The sequence below is a fragment of the Podarcis melisellensis genome, assembly GCF_964234715.1.
Source record: "Podarcis melisellensis genome assembly, chromosome: 3".
NCBI classification, from domain to species: domain Eukaryota; kingdom Metazoa; phylum Chordata; class Lepidosauria; order Squamata; family Lacertidae; genus Podarcis; species Podarcis melisellensis.
In genome coordinates, this window is record NC_138530.1 from 104,428,791 (window position 1) to 104,445,673 (window position 16,883).

At 43.2% G+C, this 16,883-nt stretch overlaps 1 long non-coding RNA gene across 3 annotated transcripts in view; it reads left to right on the top strand.

Moving 5' to 3' along the window:
* LOC309367360 overlaps positions 1-16,403 on the top strand; it is a 34,836-nt gene extending 18,433 nt beyond the window's left edge. For 2 of the 3 annotated variants that reach the window (XR_014167083.1, XR_014167084.1), the window contains one exon: positions 16,242-16,403. This is a non-coding gene — a long non-coding RNA (uncharacterized lncRNA). Of the gene's footprint in view, positions 1-9,324; positions 9,514-16,241 lie in introns of those variants that run through there. The other variant, XR_014167085.1, reaches the window with a different exon arrangement.
* The last annotated feature ends 480 nt before the right edge of the window (positions 16,404-16,883 follow it).

The following is a 16,883-nucleotide window of genomic DNA, read 5'->3' on the forward strand; positions in this document are numbered from 1 at the left end:
CCCGGATTTTCCCAGACATTACTGGGATTTCAAAGGTGGAATTGACGTCCAGGGAAGGGATTTCTGAAAGACGGCGCTTTTTCCACCCCACAACTTTGGAGTTTGGTCTTTAAAAAGCTCAACAACAAATTAGAGAAATTGGAAAACGTTTATTGAATACAGTCATACCTTGGTTTTTAAACAGAATGCGTTCTGGAAGTCTGTTTGACTTCCAAAACATTTGGAAACCAAGGCACGGCTTTTGATTGTCTTCCTATTGTGCCGGAGTGCCAGATATAATAGCGGAAGCCACATCGGATGTTCGGCTTCCAAAAAAAGTTCAAAAACCCGGCACACTCATTTCTGGGTTTCGATCATTCTGGAGCCGAAATGTACAAATACCAAGGCATTCGACAACCAAGGTACGACTGTACAGTGGTACCTTGAGTTAAGTACTTAATTTGTTCCGGAGGTCCATTCTTGATCTGAAACTGTTCTTAACCTGAAGCACCACTTTAGCTAATGGGGCCTCCTGCTGCCGCTGTGCTGCTGGAGCATGATTTCTGTTCTTATCCTGAAGCAAAGTTCTTAACCTGAAGCACTATTTCTGGGTTAGCGGAGTCTGTAACCTGAAGCATATGTAATCTGAAGCATATGTAACCCAAAGTACCACTGTATATTGCAGAAAATTGTGTACACCTGAAAACATTGGCAGCATTAAGATAAATTCAACAGTGTAAATAAGTTTTGATGGATGTAATAATGGAGTACTGAATGGTTTAATTCTTGTAAAATATGCAGGGATTTATGATATGCAAAATGAACCATGGAAAGAGAAGAAGGGAAGTCACTGATATTTTAAGGACGTTTAAATGAGTATTATAAATTGTAAAACAGAAAATTTAATTTAAAAATTTATATATATATATAAAAGCTCAACAACTTTTGGAGTGTTCTGAAATACGGCGACCCTACAGGAGGAGGACATCAGAAGATAGATGTGAACATGAACCAAGATCCATACAAAATGCAGTTAGCAGGTGGTGAGCTCATTGCCAACGCATCGGCGTCGTCTGACAAAATCAGGTTGAAGGAGATTTTCAGCCACTCTTCTGTCAAGGGCTCTTGGAGCTTTATCAGAGAGGATGCATGGCTGCTTTCTATTCCCCAAAGGTGCTTAATATTCAGCTGTGGTACTGACGGGAATCAACTGGGCATGCTGAAAAAGAACAAGGGCACCTCACCATTCTGCATTGTACAGTTCGCTGTTATTCCCTGTGGGAATCTATGTACCTACTCACTTTCTATGGAGTGTAATTCCTATAGTCCAGTCAGTCTCTAACTGCCAAGAACAAGAATTGTGATGCCAACCGTCACCGTAATGCAGTGGTTTTCTGAAATAGAGAGCAGGGGAAGTGGGGAGACTAGGAATCTGGAACGTGACTGGGCGGCAGCAAAAAGGAGGAGGAGAGCTGAAGGAAAGATGGCTGCTGGGGAGAGAGAAAGAGAGATGCCGGAATATAATGGGCTCCAAATTTGTTATGTACTGAGTTGAATAGGATTCAGAATGCAGCAGTCTGATTGGTCCTAGGATCCAGAATGTAGCAGTCTGATTACTCCACAGGAGCCACCCAATCCAGCTCCAGGTGGAAGTGAAACCGCAACCTGATTGGCCTACAGGAGAGTCCCAGAATTAGCCAATCACATGGGGCCCATTGTGTAAATAATGTATATAAAGCAGACATTCTGGGAGAACTTCCACTCCTCCTCACCACTATGAGCTGAATAAAGAGCATGAAATCCACTCTTGACTCCCGAGTATATTTCAAAGTTAAAGTTACTGGCTTTCCTGAATGTTTCCTCAGAGGGAGAGAGATACCAGTATGTTTCCGAGCACAATTCAAAGTGTTGGTCTGACCTTTAAAGCCCTAAACGGCCTTGGCCCAGTATACCTGAAGGTGCGTCTCCACCCCCATCTTTCAGCCCAGACACTAAGGTCCAGCTTCTGGCAGTTCCCTCACTGTGAGAAGTGAAGTTACAGGCAACCAGGCAGAGGGCCTTCTTGGCAATGGCACCCGCCCTGTGGAACACCCTCCCATCAGATGTCAAGGAAATAAACAACTTCCATGACTTTTAGAAGTCATCTGAAGCCCTGTTTAGGGAAGTTTTTAATGTTTGATGTTTTATCATGTTTTAATATTCTATTGGGAGCTGCCCAGAGCAGCTGCGGAAACCCAGTCAGATGGGCAGGGTATTATTATTACTACTGCTACTATAATTATTATTCAGGTCAAAATCTGTCTCTTAAATCTGAAGCTCCATAGATAATAACAGGGAATCGAAAAGTGGCTCCCCTGAACATTGAGAAAGTCATGACTGAGTTATTTGTAGATCACTCTCCTTCCTGGGCTGAAAGGAAAAAATGGCGAAAACAAGTTATTTATTGGGACAGTGTGATTTTTGCAGCTGCTGTTAAAGTTGAAAAACAATGAAGCACGGGGCGGAGCAATGGAGAACTTCTGAAACAACAATGGGATATTAGCTCCGCCCAAGGCATGAAGGAGAACAGCAACAAACAAGAAAAGATAGATATAGTATTTTACAAGGACAGTTAGACACATCACGGACAGAATAATGGCCACACACAGGAAAAACAAGGATATAGTTTGAATGCTTCACCTGTAGCTTTATAAATCATTTAATGTGTCAATACGAACAGAATTCGTTAATATTGCATTTGTTGTATAAGGGATTGTTATTTTGACTGGAGTAGAGTTGAAATTAATAAGATTTTGGAACACAGAAATAAAGCAAGTCATCGAGCAATCAATTCTAGCACGCGGGGGGGGGCACCTAAATTACATAATTTGGCATCTGAATGATTGATACCGTGGAACCTCGGTTTTCGAGTGTCTCAGAAGTCGAACGGCTTCCGAGGCATGTTTCTCCATTTTCTCAATTGAGTTTGCCAACCGCCCATTACGCTGGGGCTATTCCTGTTCCGGGTCTTGAGCTGGTCTAGTGGACAGCCAGTTGGTGTGGCAGCCATCTAAGATCAGAAACTTCCGTGCAAATTGATCTACTAATTGATATATTGTGTGACTCTTTGCCTGTGAAGTTGCTGTTTGCCATAAAAAGCACTTCAGCGGCATTGTGGGAAATTTAACTACTGACTTCCAGACCCAGCTGTTTAATACTGATGGTGCCTGTGGGGAGCACATTTAACACAACCAATTGCCTTTTTTGCCCGCAAATGTGCTATTTCCTGAAAACATCGCCCCTGCAGTTAGGCAGGGGACAATTTTAGCTGATTGGGGCCTTACAACTCCACTGTCTTTCTAAACAACTTGTGCCGTTTGGCTCAGGCGACGACCAAAAGATCATCAACATTTTACGTATTCCGCTGAATTAAGACAATGCATTCCATCCTGTCCTTAAATACAAATGAGTACACAGAGAACAAAATGAGGGTAGATACTGAAGACACAAATACTAACAAATAAAGGAAAGCTATTCTGCTGGTATGATGCCTGGGGGGGGGGGGGGAAGCTCTGTTGGGTAAACAAATACAATTTAGTCTCTCCAAAGCAGTGCATCTGAGGTTAATGTAGTATGCCCTCTTTTCCAGCGTTGCCTTTATTAATCTTTATGATGGAATATGTTATTAAGCACAGCTAGATTTAGCCCTAACACAACACTGAAGATTACTGTACACTACAGATAAATCAAGCAACTCTTATGTAGGTGAAACATACAGACTTCCCACCTGTTTATATCCAGGGAAGCAACCTGGACAATGGAAAGCCCTGCCCTTTTTCTTTGAATGAGCAAGGCCTCACAAATCCCAGCTGTGTTTTGCAGCTTCTTAGTGTGGAAAGTGCACATGTCCTTTGAACACCCCCAGAATCCACTCCTGGAAATCAGGTGATCCCTTGGAACTGAAGTGCTTTTCCAAAAGGCAGACCCTGCCGGTGGGCTCTTGTTATAGATGGTTTCATGGGCAAATTTTTATTTTATTAAATTTATATCCCAGCCTTCCTCCCAGATGAGTCCAGGTTGGCAGATACATTAATGGTGAAACCATAAGAACATCTTAAAAACAGTTCCAGTAGAGTTGCAGATTGGGAAAGATCTCTTGTTTATTATAGGATCCTGTTTAAAAGGCAGTGCAAGCCTGTTTGTGATACATTAGGTGATAGACCTGGGCTATGAGCCCTAGGGCTGGGTGATATCTGGTTTTTAACACTGTGATATATCACCAGCTAAACATCACAATATACCAATATATCATGTCTGAAATAAGGATGGGGCTAGGTAGAGGCATTGGCTGGCTTCTCCATTTCCCCCACATCGTGATTTTTGCATAGCACACACATCATGATTTGCAATGTATTGCCAGGTCAAAAATTATGACACCTGTCAGGACTGGTCATTCTCCTCTTCAGATCACCACACAAACACTTCTTGTTCTTTTATAACTTTTTATTGTGTATTAACAAACAATATTATAAACGGTTCTTATCATTAACTATTATTCCTCAGAGTCACTTATTTCAGATACAGTGGTACCTCGGGATCTGTTCCGGAACCCCGTTCGCATCCCGAATGGAACGCAAGACACAACGGCGCGTCTGCACGAGTGGCGAAACCCAGAAGTAACGCACACCGTTACTTCTGGGTTGCCGTGGAGTGCAACTTGAACACGCTCAACCCAAAGTGCATTCAACTCAAGGTATGACTGTACCTTCTGAGCTCTGCTTCTCCGTGACCAGCAGCTCTCAAAATGGCGGACGCGCCGTTCCTTCCGCTTTCCCACTCTTTTTTCTAACCTCCTGGCTAGAGCTGGCTTGTATCTCCCCTCCTCCAAATCTGAGCTATAACTTAACCCTTGCTTTTCCTGTGAACATCCGGTCCCTCCCTATTGTTCCCTTCTATTAGCTTCCCTGCTCTCCTCCCCCCCCCCTTGGGGAAAACTTTCTCCCTCTGGAAAACTGGGAACTTCTAACTCTAACTCTTCCCTGGCAACACCAACATCACAATATGCCCAGCCCTAATGAGTCCTGCTTCTTCATGCGAATGCTGGAGGGATACTTTTTAAGAATAAAGGAAGAGCCCTGTTGGGTCAGACAAAGGTCCACCACCCTAGTTTACCACCCTCCCCCCCCCCCACAGTATCCAATCAGATGTTTTGGCTGAGCTCTTGGTAGGTCATGAAGGCGCATAGCTGTCAACTTACAGATTTGAAAATAAGGGACCAGCAGCCTCGAAAATAAGGGATCAGCAGCTAAAATAAGGGATTTTCTGGCCACAGGTATGTTCAACTTCTGAGCCCCTCCGAGCCAAAGGCAGAAAGCCCAGCCAGCAGCCAAATGAAGCCTCAAGCGGTGGTTCCCACAGCGCAGCAACCCGGCAAAGGGGATGCAGCAAGGAAAACCACCGTCACCTCTCCGCTGGGAAGCCCTGAGGAAAGGCGAGTCCCCAGGCAATGCGGCTGATTTGATTGGCACAAGGCATGCAAGCTCCACCCCCCAGTCATTCTTAGACTCCTTACTGGGTGAGCAACGCAGCCAAGCAACACAGTTGGAGTCTCCCTCCTCCCTGGCTGGCAGGGAGGGAGGGAGAGGAGCTGCTTCCTTTGAAACCCGGGAAATTTAAGGGACATCATCAATAAGGGACAGCAGCGGGACACGGCGCTGGGATAAGGGAGTTTCCCGCCAAATAAGGGACAGTTGACAGCTATGTGAAGGCGCCACCCTGCGCCGTTTCTCTCTGACAAGTGATATGCAGTTTCACTCTGCCTCCTAACATAGAGCTTCCGCTTAGCAACTGCCTCTGAATAACCATTTGCCCTCTATGCAGTTATTTAGTCCCTATCTGAAACCATCTAAGCCAGTGGCATTGTTGCCTCTTGTGGTAGCCAATGCTACAAATTAATTGTGTGTGTGTGTGTGTGTGTGTGTGTGTGTGTCCTTTTGGGTCGAATCAAGTGAGGTGCTGCCAATCTGTTTCATTGACCTGTTTCCAAATTCTAGGATTATGGAAGAAGAAGGGAAATGGTTCTCTCTATCCACAGCCGTGCTTCATTTTATCACTGACCAGGTCCGACTCATGTGGATGTCCTCATCTGTGGAGACTCCTCTCTCCCTGTCTCCATGTACAAACTTCAAAAAATTAACTTATTTGAGTCATTAAGAGGTTTTCCCGAAGCCTAACTGTGGCACATTTGCAGCTGTTTTCACTGGGCCCCCTCCTTCACCGTGTTTAGTCTTCAAATATCTCATCTATTGATTCCAGCAGAATGGGTTTCGAAGTCTAAATTTGGAGCATTTGTGCGACTGTAACAGCCCCACTGGAAAAGCCCCCCAGGCCACATTTAAGATTAAAACAAAACAAAACTCCTCCTGATGGCTGCATTGAGTCTATAAGAAAGCTTTTGTTCTTCCATATTTTTCAGGCAGTAGTGTTTTCAGGCATCTACAAGCTCAATTCAATCTCTCATTCTTTCAGCTTTTCAAGGCACAATCTTGGAGCAAAGGCCATGTCAGTGTGCTTGAGTTTCAGAGCAAATCCCAGAGGTGTGGGGTGAAATGGCAGAAGTCAATTCTGGCTGCAGCACCACAGGGTTAAAAAGCCATTATCTGAAATGTCACCTTGCCAATTGTACCCACCTGGAAAAATGTTAATCCTCTCTCTAAGTGCTCGGCAGCAATTTTCATAAGTATTCTTCAAAATGGAAAAATCAATTATCGTGCTATAGCAGGTTGCATGCAGAGGCCACGATCCATGCGCACAGTGTTTTCTAACTTACCTCTCTTTCAGTTACTCCCTGAAATATACTCGGAGCCGAGAGTGGCTTTCATGCTCTTTATTCAGCTCATAGTGGTGAGGAGGAATGAAAGTTCCCTCAAAGTATCTGCTTTATATACATTATTTACGCAATGGGCTGCACGTGATTGGCTAATTCCGGAATTCTCCTGTAGGCCAATCAGGTTGTGGATTCACTTCCATCTGGAGCTGGATTGGGTGGCTCCTGCAGACCAATCATACTGCTGCATTGTTCTAGGACCAATCAGACTGCTGCATTTTAGATCCTATTCAACTCTGTACATAACACCCCCCCAACATCTCTTTTGGTGACGTGAAGTTCTACATCACCTCCCCGCATCCCCGGCACATAAAATTATTTTTTAAAAATCTTAAATCTTTGTGGCAAAATATGACAATGACTGAAAGTGTCATATGGAAAAAATGCACACACATGCCTATGTTGTTGCCAACTTGTGTGACTGGTTGAACCACAGCTGTTCTGTAGTCCAAACATGCACTCTGCTATTCTTCCAGATTGTAATTTTTTGCATATGAATATCTGCTACCTGTCTTCTGAATAAATCGACTAGATCAGATTGAATCCATATCCCTGGGTATGTGAAAATTATTTTGGAGAGGGCGGTCTTACTATTAATATAAGGCTTTATTTCCCTTTCCTTTTTATACTTAAGGAAAAGGTCTTGCTATCATTAAAAGGGGGGGTGGATACATACACATAAAAGGGCGGAGGGCAGAAATCTACACACATATTAACACATGCAAGGGTAAGGGCAGGGGCTCCCAAAATAGCAGGTGAAAATCTTGGTGGCTTAGCAAGTATCCCCCCAAAACAGAGGACAGGGTCCCCAAAGACAAAGTCACAGGAACTGAAGTGAAAATGTGAGTTATAATCATCATAAACAACATTAGAACATGAACAGGATGCCTGTTAAAAAAAAAAAAGCTGTAACACATGTCCCTTTTTTAGAAAAGCAATTTGCTTCTTAGAGAGAAGCAGAATTTATAGTTTCCACCCCCTGGATCTGGAATTCTGGCTGGTCTGTGGCTTTCCAAAGTTGTAGTACCTGAAGTCTAGGAATAAATGTAGCGTACCGGGTATAAACCAAAAGCTCACAGCCTTAGAATATGGGCAAGACAAAGATGATTTCCAAGGGATGAGAAGAGCAAATTGTAAATGGAATTTGCATGGGCACTTACTGTATAAACCCAAATTTCCCAGGACTCTGCAAGACCATAACAGTAGAGTGAAATAAACTTCCCTTTCAGTGCATCTCCAGCACTTTGAATTATTATAAACATTAATTAACGATTGAAAGGCCAATACCGGACACACAAGGTAACTTTGTTCATTTCATCTTAGGTACAAATCTTGTACCAAACCTTGGAGAATACAGTAGTACATCAGGTTACAGATGCTTCAGGTTATAGACGCTTCAGGTTACAGACTCCACTAACCCAGAAATATTACCTTGGGTTAAGAACTTTGCTTCAGGATGAGAACAGAAATCGTGCGGCGGCAGCGCGACAGCAGCAGGAGGCCCCATTAGCTAAAATGGTGCTTCAGGTTAAGAACAGTTTCAGGTTAAGAACGGACCTCCAGAACGAATTAAGTTCTGAACCCGAGGTACCACTGTAGCTTTTATACCACGGACTTTGAAGAAGCACGGACTCAGGATGAAAGTGAGAAACAAGCTAAGAGCAAGGTATGTTTGGCAAACCCTCACCATGATCAATTCTTACTGGGAAACCTATGTCCCCGCTGTGGAAGGACATGTGGACCCAGAATTGGCCTCCACAGTCACTTACGGACACATCAATAAAACTGTGTTCATGGAAGACAATCTTACCTGGCTACAAGTGATTGCAGAAGAGGAAGAAGAAGATGACGAAGAAGAGGAGGAAGAGGAGGAGGAAGAGGAGGAGGAAGAGGAGGAGGAGGAGGAGGAGGAAGAAGAAGACGAAGAAGAAGAAGAAGGAGGAGGAGGAGGAGGAGGAGGAGGAGGAGGAGGAGGAGGAGAGGCGGAGTGGCTCTGTAGTAGTCATGGATAGGTCATTTCAGAACTCATCCATCTCACTTGCTTAGAAGAGTCATTGAGCTGTCACCCAAAAGTTTGTGCAAGTAAAAGGACTGTCTGGTAATTGGCAAGTTCAGGAGAGCAGAAACTTTCCCATCCATCTGACAACTGTAGTTTTGAATTTGAGATCTCTGGCCATTTGTCACCTCATAGTTTGTTGCAGAACATGGAATTTATTTAACAAAAAACGGCTGAATAAGGGTCCCATTTTATCTTAACTGGGAGTAAGTCCCATTGAACTTCATGTATAGGACTGCACTGTTAAACAATTCCATGTTGAGCTCTAAGAAACAAACAGAATACTGTTTTATTAAAAAACAACAACAAACCTACATTAAGTTCCTACCAATAAGAAAATGCTTGCCAGCATTTCAAATCCAAGGTTATATTGGGTAACTGCATGCCCGTACTAACCTGATCAATTTTTGTTAATTTGTTTTAGGATCCAAATATCTAAATGCTTAAATTTATCTTTGAGCTATCTAAAAGGTGTCAGGAACCCTACCAGAGAGGAATGGCAAACTAAGCTGATGGACTACGCCAAAATGGAAAAAGCTGACTGAAAAGCTCAGGAACCAAGAGGACAAAAACTTTATCATTTACTTAGGAGACCACTGTAAGAAGATGAAAACATTAGCAGGACTTTAATTTCACTTGTAACGTAACAAATGCCTGGGACGCGGGTGGCACTGTGGGTTAAACCACAGAGCCTAGGACTTGCCGATCAGAAGGTCAGTGGTTCAAATCCCCGCGACGGGGTGAGCTCCCGTTGCTCGGTCCCTGCTCCTGGCAACCTAGCAGTTCAAAAGCACGTCAAAGTGCAAGTAGATAAATAGGTACCGTTCCAGCGGGAAGGTAAATGGCGTTTCCGTGCGCTGCTCTGGTTCGCCAGAAGCGGCTTAGTCATGCTGGCCAAATGACCCGGAAGCTCTACGCTGGCTCCCTCGGCCAATAAAACGAGATGAGCGCCGCAACCCCAGAGTCGGCCGCGACTGGACCTAATGGTAAGGGGTCCCTTTACCTTTACCTTTAATGTAACAAATATTATGGATAATATGGATGGATATAAAATGTAAAGTATGGAATAATATGCAGTTGAAAATGTTAACAATAGGGCTCATGGAGGGGGTGGGGGGAAGACTAGAGATTCAGAGAATTCTCTATACACGGATATGTATTTGTTATTATTATAAATTTATATCTGTAAAATAAAAATCCCCCTCCCAAATAAATAAATAAAAGGTCTCGGGGAGCATTTGACTCCTCCAACCTGGCATCCTTTAGTTGCTTTGAACTACACCTCTCTCTGTCCCTGACCATTGGCCATGCTGACAGGAACTGTAATTCCACCATATCTGGAGGGCACCGGGTTGAAGATGCCTGGCTTCAACTGAGTTCCCAAGCCAGCTAACTCTAATTCTCTTCTACCTCGGTGAGTTGAGTAACCAGTGTAGCATCCAAAGTGTGTTTTGAGCTGCCACAATTCACCTGTAGATTACAGAGGATGAGGCAAGAACAGGCATCATGCCATCTCTGCAAAACATTGCCCTTCTATTTATTACCCTCTTTCCTTGAATCAATTGTCTCATTAGCCCTGATTGCACACGGTAATTACTCCGAAGCAAGGTCAACGAGGAAAGGAAGCAAGTCCCCTTGATGTGGAAAGCCTCTGACACAAATCCAGTGACTTTTGGATTTGGGGAGACACAATATTAATGTGAATCCGCTTGATGAACCTTTCAGGCAAGCTTAATTGTGCAAGGGCATAAAATATAAAAAGCCAATGTTTATTGTCAGATGCCTTCAAGCATCCAGATGCAAATGGCTGAACAGCTACTGGAACAGCCTTTCCCCCAGTGATGTTCATGACCTGTCAATGGGGAAATGGATGTGATCTGTCAATACCTTATAAAACCGACTTGGCCCAGGGTAGACAATATCATCTGTATGAGAGGAAAAATTCTTCCTCCACATAACCTCAGGCACTATGCAAAAATTATGCACATCACAGATGACCCCTACTTTATTTTTCATCTTCTGCATATTATCTATTTTTCATCTTCTGCGTATTATCTATTTTTCATCTTCGGCATATAGTGGTACCTCGGGTTACCCAAGGTACTATTTCTGGGTTAGCAGAGTCTGTAACCTGAAACGTATGTAACCTGAGGCGTATGTAACCCAAGGTACCACTGTAGTGCCATTCAGGAAAAGTTAAGCCAGAGTAAAATGCTACATTGAAGGTTGTCAGCGTCACTTTTGAAAGAGACTAAATTATACAAGTGTCTCTTTTTCTTTCACTTGGTTGCCTTGAAATCGGGTTTCCTGTTCAACTTTTTAATAGTATGACTGGTTAGTTCTAACACAGTGTGTGATGTCGTGAAGGCGCTCGCGTTCATTTAGACATTTTCTTTTTCTCACAATGTCCCAATATGAACTGGTTTCATTTCAGTACCCAGCTCACAAAACGCCTATCAAATCGGACCACCCTTGCATTTTGCAAAATGGCGTCATTGACTTGGATTCTCCAGGCTGTACTACGAGAACTCCATATACAATGGATTTTACTATTTGCAATTCTGCTGCTGCTAACCGCCAGCTTAACACTGCGATTTGCTTGACCTTTATTCTCTTACTCTCCCATCCTTTTACACACACTCCCAGCTCAGAAAGAAACATTTTAATGAACAATTATTCACATTCCTGCAGCTTTCTCAGGCTGGGAGGTAGGCTCCGGAGTTCATTACACCAACTTTGGTGGCCAATTGTAGAATCTTAGAGTTGGAAGGTACCCAAAGGCCATCTTGCCCAACCCCCTGCCATGCAGGAATCTCAGCTAAGGCATCCATGACAGATGGCCATCCAACCTCTGCTTAACAGAGAGCCAGTGTGGTGTAGTGATTAAGAGCAGTAGACTCGTAATCTGGTGAACCAGGTTCGTGTCTCCGCTCCTCCACATGCAGCTGCTGAGTGACCTTGGGCTAGTCTCACTTCTCTAAAGTCTCTCAGCCTCACTCACCCCACAGAGTGTTTGTTGTGGGGGAGGAAGGGAAAGGAGAATGTTAGCCGCTTTGAGACTCCTTCGGGAAGTGATAAAGCGGGATATCAAATCCAAACTCTTCTTCTTAGGAGGAAGCAGGAGGCTCAGATTCTCATTCTTAACAACCTCCAAGGAGAGGAGGGGCTTGCTTGATTTCCAGTGTGTGTGTGTGTGTGTGTCCTGCTCACTCTGCCACACATATGAGTGAGCAAACACACCACAGAAAGCTACATTTTTGCAGAGAACGATGGTGAGCTGTCTCACCTGACTGTAATTGTGCATGCGTACGAGAGGGAGAATGTATGAATAGGTCTATGTGCATCGTCTGTGAAGGAGGGAGCAATGTGCAATCTCCATGATAGAGAGGAATAGAAAGAAGGGGATGTGTGGTTTCTGGGTGTTGATGTGTGTGACAGAGAAAGAAGAGGGGTGTACAGTGGTACCTCAGGTTAATAACTTAATTTGTTCTGGAGCTCTGTTCTTAACCTGAAATTCTTCTTAACCTGAAGCACCACTTTAGCTAATGGGGCATCCCAATGCCACCGCGCCGCCGGAGCACGATTTCTGTTCTCATCCTGAAGCAAAGTTCTTAACCTGAGGTACTATTTCTGGGTTAGCGGAGTCTGTAACCTGAAGCGTCTGTAACCTGAAGCGTCTGTAACCTGAGGTACCACTGTATTTCTGTGTGCATGTATGTGTGTGTGAGAGAGAAATGCCCATAGGCAGAGGGAGAGAAGTTATGTGTAGCTCTCTATATGGGCATGGTGTGTGCAAGGTTGCCATATGTCCCCTTTTTTCAGGCCCTCTTTTTTATGGGAATGTAAAATGAGAGTCGCCACAGTTAAAAGTCGGCAAATGTGTCCCCTTTTTTACTCTTCAAAATATGGCAACCTTACGCTGTGGTCTGTACGTATATGATGAGTGTGGGAGAGAGAAATCCGAGAGCCACTTTGTATATATATTTTTCTGGAACGCGGGAATGACCCTTGCTATTACACAACAACAGTACAGTGGTACCTCGGGTTAAGAACTTATTTCATTCTGGAGGTCTGTTCTTAACCTGAAACTGTTCTTAACCTAAGGTACCACTTTAGCTAATGGGGCCTCCTGCTGCTGCCGCGCCGTGATTTCTGTTCTAATTTCTGTTAGCGGAGTCTGTAACCTGAAGCGTCTGTAACCTGAGGTACCACTGTATCATTGTATGGGGTGTGTGTGGAATCAATAGTGTGTGTGTGTTCTCCATCATCAGGACAAGCTGACTTCCCATTGTTAGCATGAAGCTGCCAGGAGGGAGGGGAGAAGCAGCAATGAGTGTATGCTTTCTAATTTTGTGTTGACATCATGACTCCTCATTGTAGCCATTTTGTGCTAGTGTCCATGGCACTTCTATCAAGTTAAGAGTACTGGCACCTCCTTTCTGCCTATCTGAGGAGTGAGCCCAAGTATTATGAAATGACCTACAGACCAGTTCCCCAGGCTATACTTTGGATAAATGTTTTCCCCTGTGCTCTCGGTTGCCCGTTTCGAATTGTACATCCAAGGAAGAGTCCTTTATGTTTACAACATCTCCCTTGGGACTGGTTTCTTTCTGTCTGCCCTCTGTTCTTCCATCTCCTCTGCTATTTTAGGAAACGCTCGCAGACTCTTATTGAATCTTCCTGAGAGTGCATCCCTCAGTGTGCTTTGTCCGATGAGATAGCATTCACCAGATGGCTTGGGGGGTTCCATCAAAATAGGGGGGGGGAGAAAATGCACTTGAAGCCAACACAATAAGAGGAAACTCCCATCATAGAGTCCTCAGAGAATGAACAGAGTGGGCTGCTGCCCTTCCAACTTTTACTTCTCCCTTGCGAAGGAAGAAATGCTGCACATTTTTCACCTCAGAATTTTTTTAAAGAAAATGGGGACACTTTGAAAGGTGTCCGTAACATATAGCCCTATGAGAGGCTACTCTGTGCAGAAAACAGAGGTGGTGGTTGCATTTGGGGCAAACACACTGGGGCAATTTGGTTTCTCTTAAGGTTTCTTTTTGCTCGAAAGCAAATAAAGTGAAGTTTCCCTGATCGTACTGTCTGCCCTGCTCTGTGACTCTTTTCAGAGCACTGGGTTTGCTGCATTGCAGCATTCTGTTTACTGTCTCAGTTCTGAGGAAATAAGCTAAAGGACGGCCTCGAAAGGAAAGGAGAAAAGTCAGTCATTGCAGCATACATATTAATGGGTTGGGGATAAAGAATTAGACAGACGTAACACGATGGGAAAGCTTGCTTACCTAACACCTATAAATCTTTGTTGAAGGAGGGTCACTGCCATGGGGATCTTCTCCCAGAAACAGCAGCTAATCAAACATATTGGAAAGGAAGATGTCGTCATCCTACTGATTTCATTTGGTTGCATTCCAAGGGTGATGTCATGGACAGCAGTGAGATTATGCTATGGAACAACCTCCACATGGAGAACCACACAGGATTGGGGGCTAAACCGACTCTGTCGATCCCATGGCTGAAGTCAGCAGTGTCCCTTTGCCCAACAGAAACCCAAAACAGCCTTCTTCCCTCCACAATCCCTTTCCTTGGAGTGCTTTTGTTTCCTTCCTTTAAACCCCTTCCATTTCTGGTTACCTTAGTTTTTATTCCTAATGGCCTTTACAGACACAGCAGGATGGCATGGGCATATATTAAGACATGAGTGACAAACACACTTAGGGACTGTTCCCTGGGGGGACAGAGTGTCCTGTGCACAGCCAGCCCCCTCTATTATTATTATTATTATTATTATTATTATTATTATTATTATTATTACACCCAAAGTTTTAGGCAGGAAGAAGCTTCTGTTCTTCTTTTGCATTTACTTCCAGGGCAAGGAGTCCTGGTAGTATAGAGCAAAGGTTTTGAGCATGGGGTGGGAGGGTGGGAAAATGCTGTTTATTGTGTGATGCCTTATCTTTGTGAAGACAGATGAAAATAACCTCAAGGTTAATGGATTTATGGTATTGCACAGAAGCAGATGTGTATTATATCCACAGTATCAGAGATGCACAATTTACTTCCTTATACAGTGGTACCTCAGGTTACATACGCTTCAGGTTACATACGCTTCAGGTTACAGACTCCGCTAACCCAGAAATATTACCTCAGGTTAAGAACTTTGCTTCAGGATGAGAACAGAAATCGTGCTCCGGCGGCGCAGCCGCAGGAGGAGGCCCCATTAGCTAAAGTGGTGCTTCGGGTTAAGAACAGTTTCAGGTTAAAAATGGACTTCCGGAAAGAATTAAGTACTTAACCTGAGGTACCACTGTATACCCTTTGCTACAGGGGGGATTATTATTATTGTGATTTTTAAAAATGAACTTGTTTCTAGTTTCCAGTGGAATAAAAAGAAGCCCCTTAGAAATATAGTGGCAACGAGTGGATGGGAGACCTGTTCTTTGGGATTGTGTCATATTTGAAGGGGACAGTCTCTGAGATTCAAACTTTCCAGATATGGGTAGAATTGCTATCAGTCCTGGATATGTAAAAAGGTACAAGAATATTGGGGAATGGATTGGATTGGATTGATCTTTATTACGGCCATTGGCCCGTTACACGACAGTTTCCCATACCAACATATTATACTTAAACCTCCAAATTTAAAATCGCCAAAACTTACAAAAGACAAACAGTAACTGAAGCAAAACAAAAACAAAGACCATCATCATACATTACAATAAATTTGTAACCTATACATTGCCCTCTTCTCATAAATTAATCAAGGATATCAATGGTGGATATTGGGAAATAATTTATAACAAGTTTTAAAAAAAGTTTTAAACTACTTTCCCAAAAAGACCAGAGTCCTTTCTACTGGGAATAATCCAGAGAGAAATCCCTAGGTGTCAGGAAAGCTGATTGATGTACGCAACAACAGCGGCCCGTGTTTTTCTATCCCCCAAATGGAAAGTGAGCGAGGTCCCTCATAAAGAGGACTGGCAACTCAAGATGTTAGAATATGCAGAACTTGCAGGTTTAACAGACAGAACAAGAGACCAAGAAGAGCGTATATTTAAAGAGGATCAGAAAATATTCTTTGAATATATGGATAACCACCGAACTCAGCTGAAAACATTGGCAGCATTAAGATAAATTCAACAGTGTAAGTAATAATTGATTGTTGTAAAAGTGGAAATCTGATCTGAGTGGTTAAGGTAAAATATGCAGGAATAGAGGACGTACAAAATGAACCATGGAAGGAGAAGAAGGGAATTCACTGGATATTTCAAAGTTTGTAAAATGATTATTTTGAAATGTCAAAAATGAAAAATCTAGTAATTTATTTTTTTTAAGAACTGCTATCAGACCACCCAGGCTTCAGACATGTATGCTGCAGTGCAGAAGAAAAAGCTACTGGTAATATGCTGTAACGTCCAGGCTGCCCCAACTTGGGTAAAGAACTGCAGAACGTTTCTCTTGTGGACTTTGGTTGAGAATGTGAAGGCAGGAATGAGTTTGGAAGTTTCATATATATATATATATATATATATATATATATATATATATATATATATATATATATATATATATATATATATTGGGGGGGACAAATATGGGGAAACAAAACAAATAAGCTTTGTGCCACAAAGAAAGCTCACAGTTCTTAGAAAAGATTGCTACTTCAGCGTGACTAATCAGTTGGCACAGTTCTTTTTTTCTGTTATGAATTCAAGTCCATCTATGTTTTCTATTACCCCAGAGACTCTTTAACCATCCAGACAGTACAGACAAGGCAATATATTTTCAAGTGTCTGAAGCAGACTGTTTTGGGATCAAATATCTGATGTTGGGCTGCAACAACTTGCTGTGTGTAACCCACTTCCTTCTCTCGGGAAGATCCCAATTGGGCTGCAGGATGCCCACCAGAACCATTTTGCTGAAGACTTTCCAGATTGTTGCTGTTCCTCCTGTTGCTGGGCAAATATCCGGAGGGAA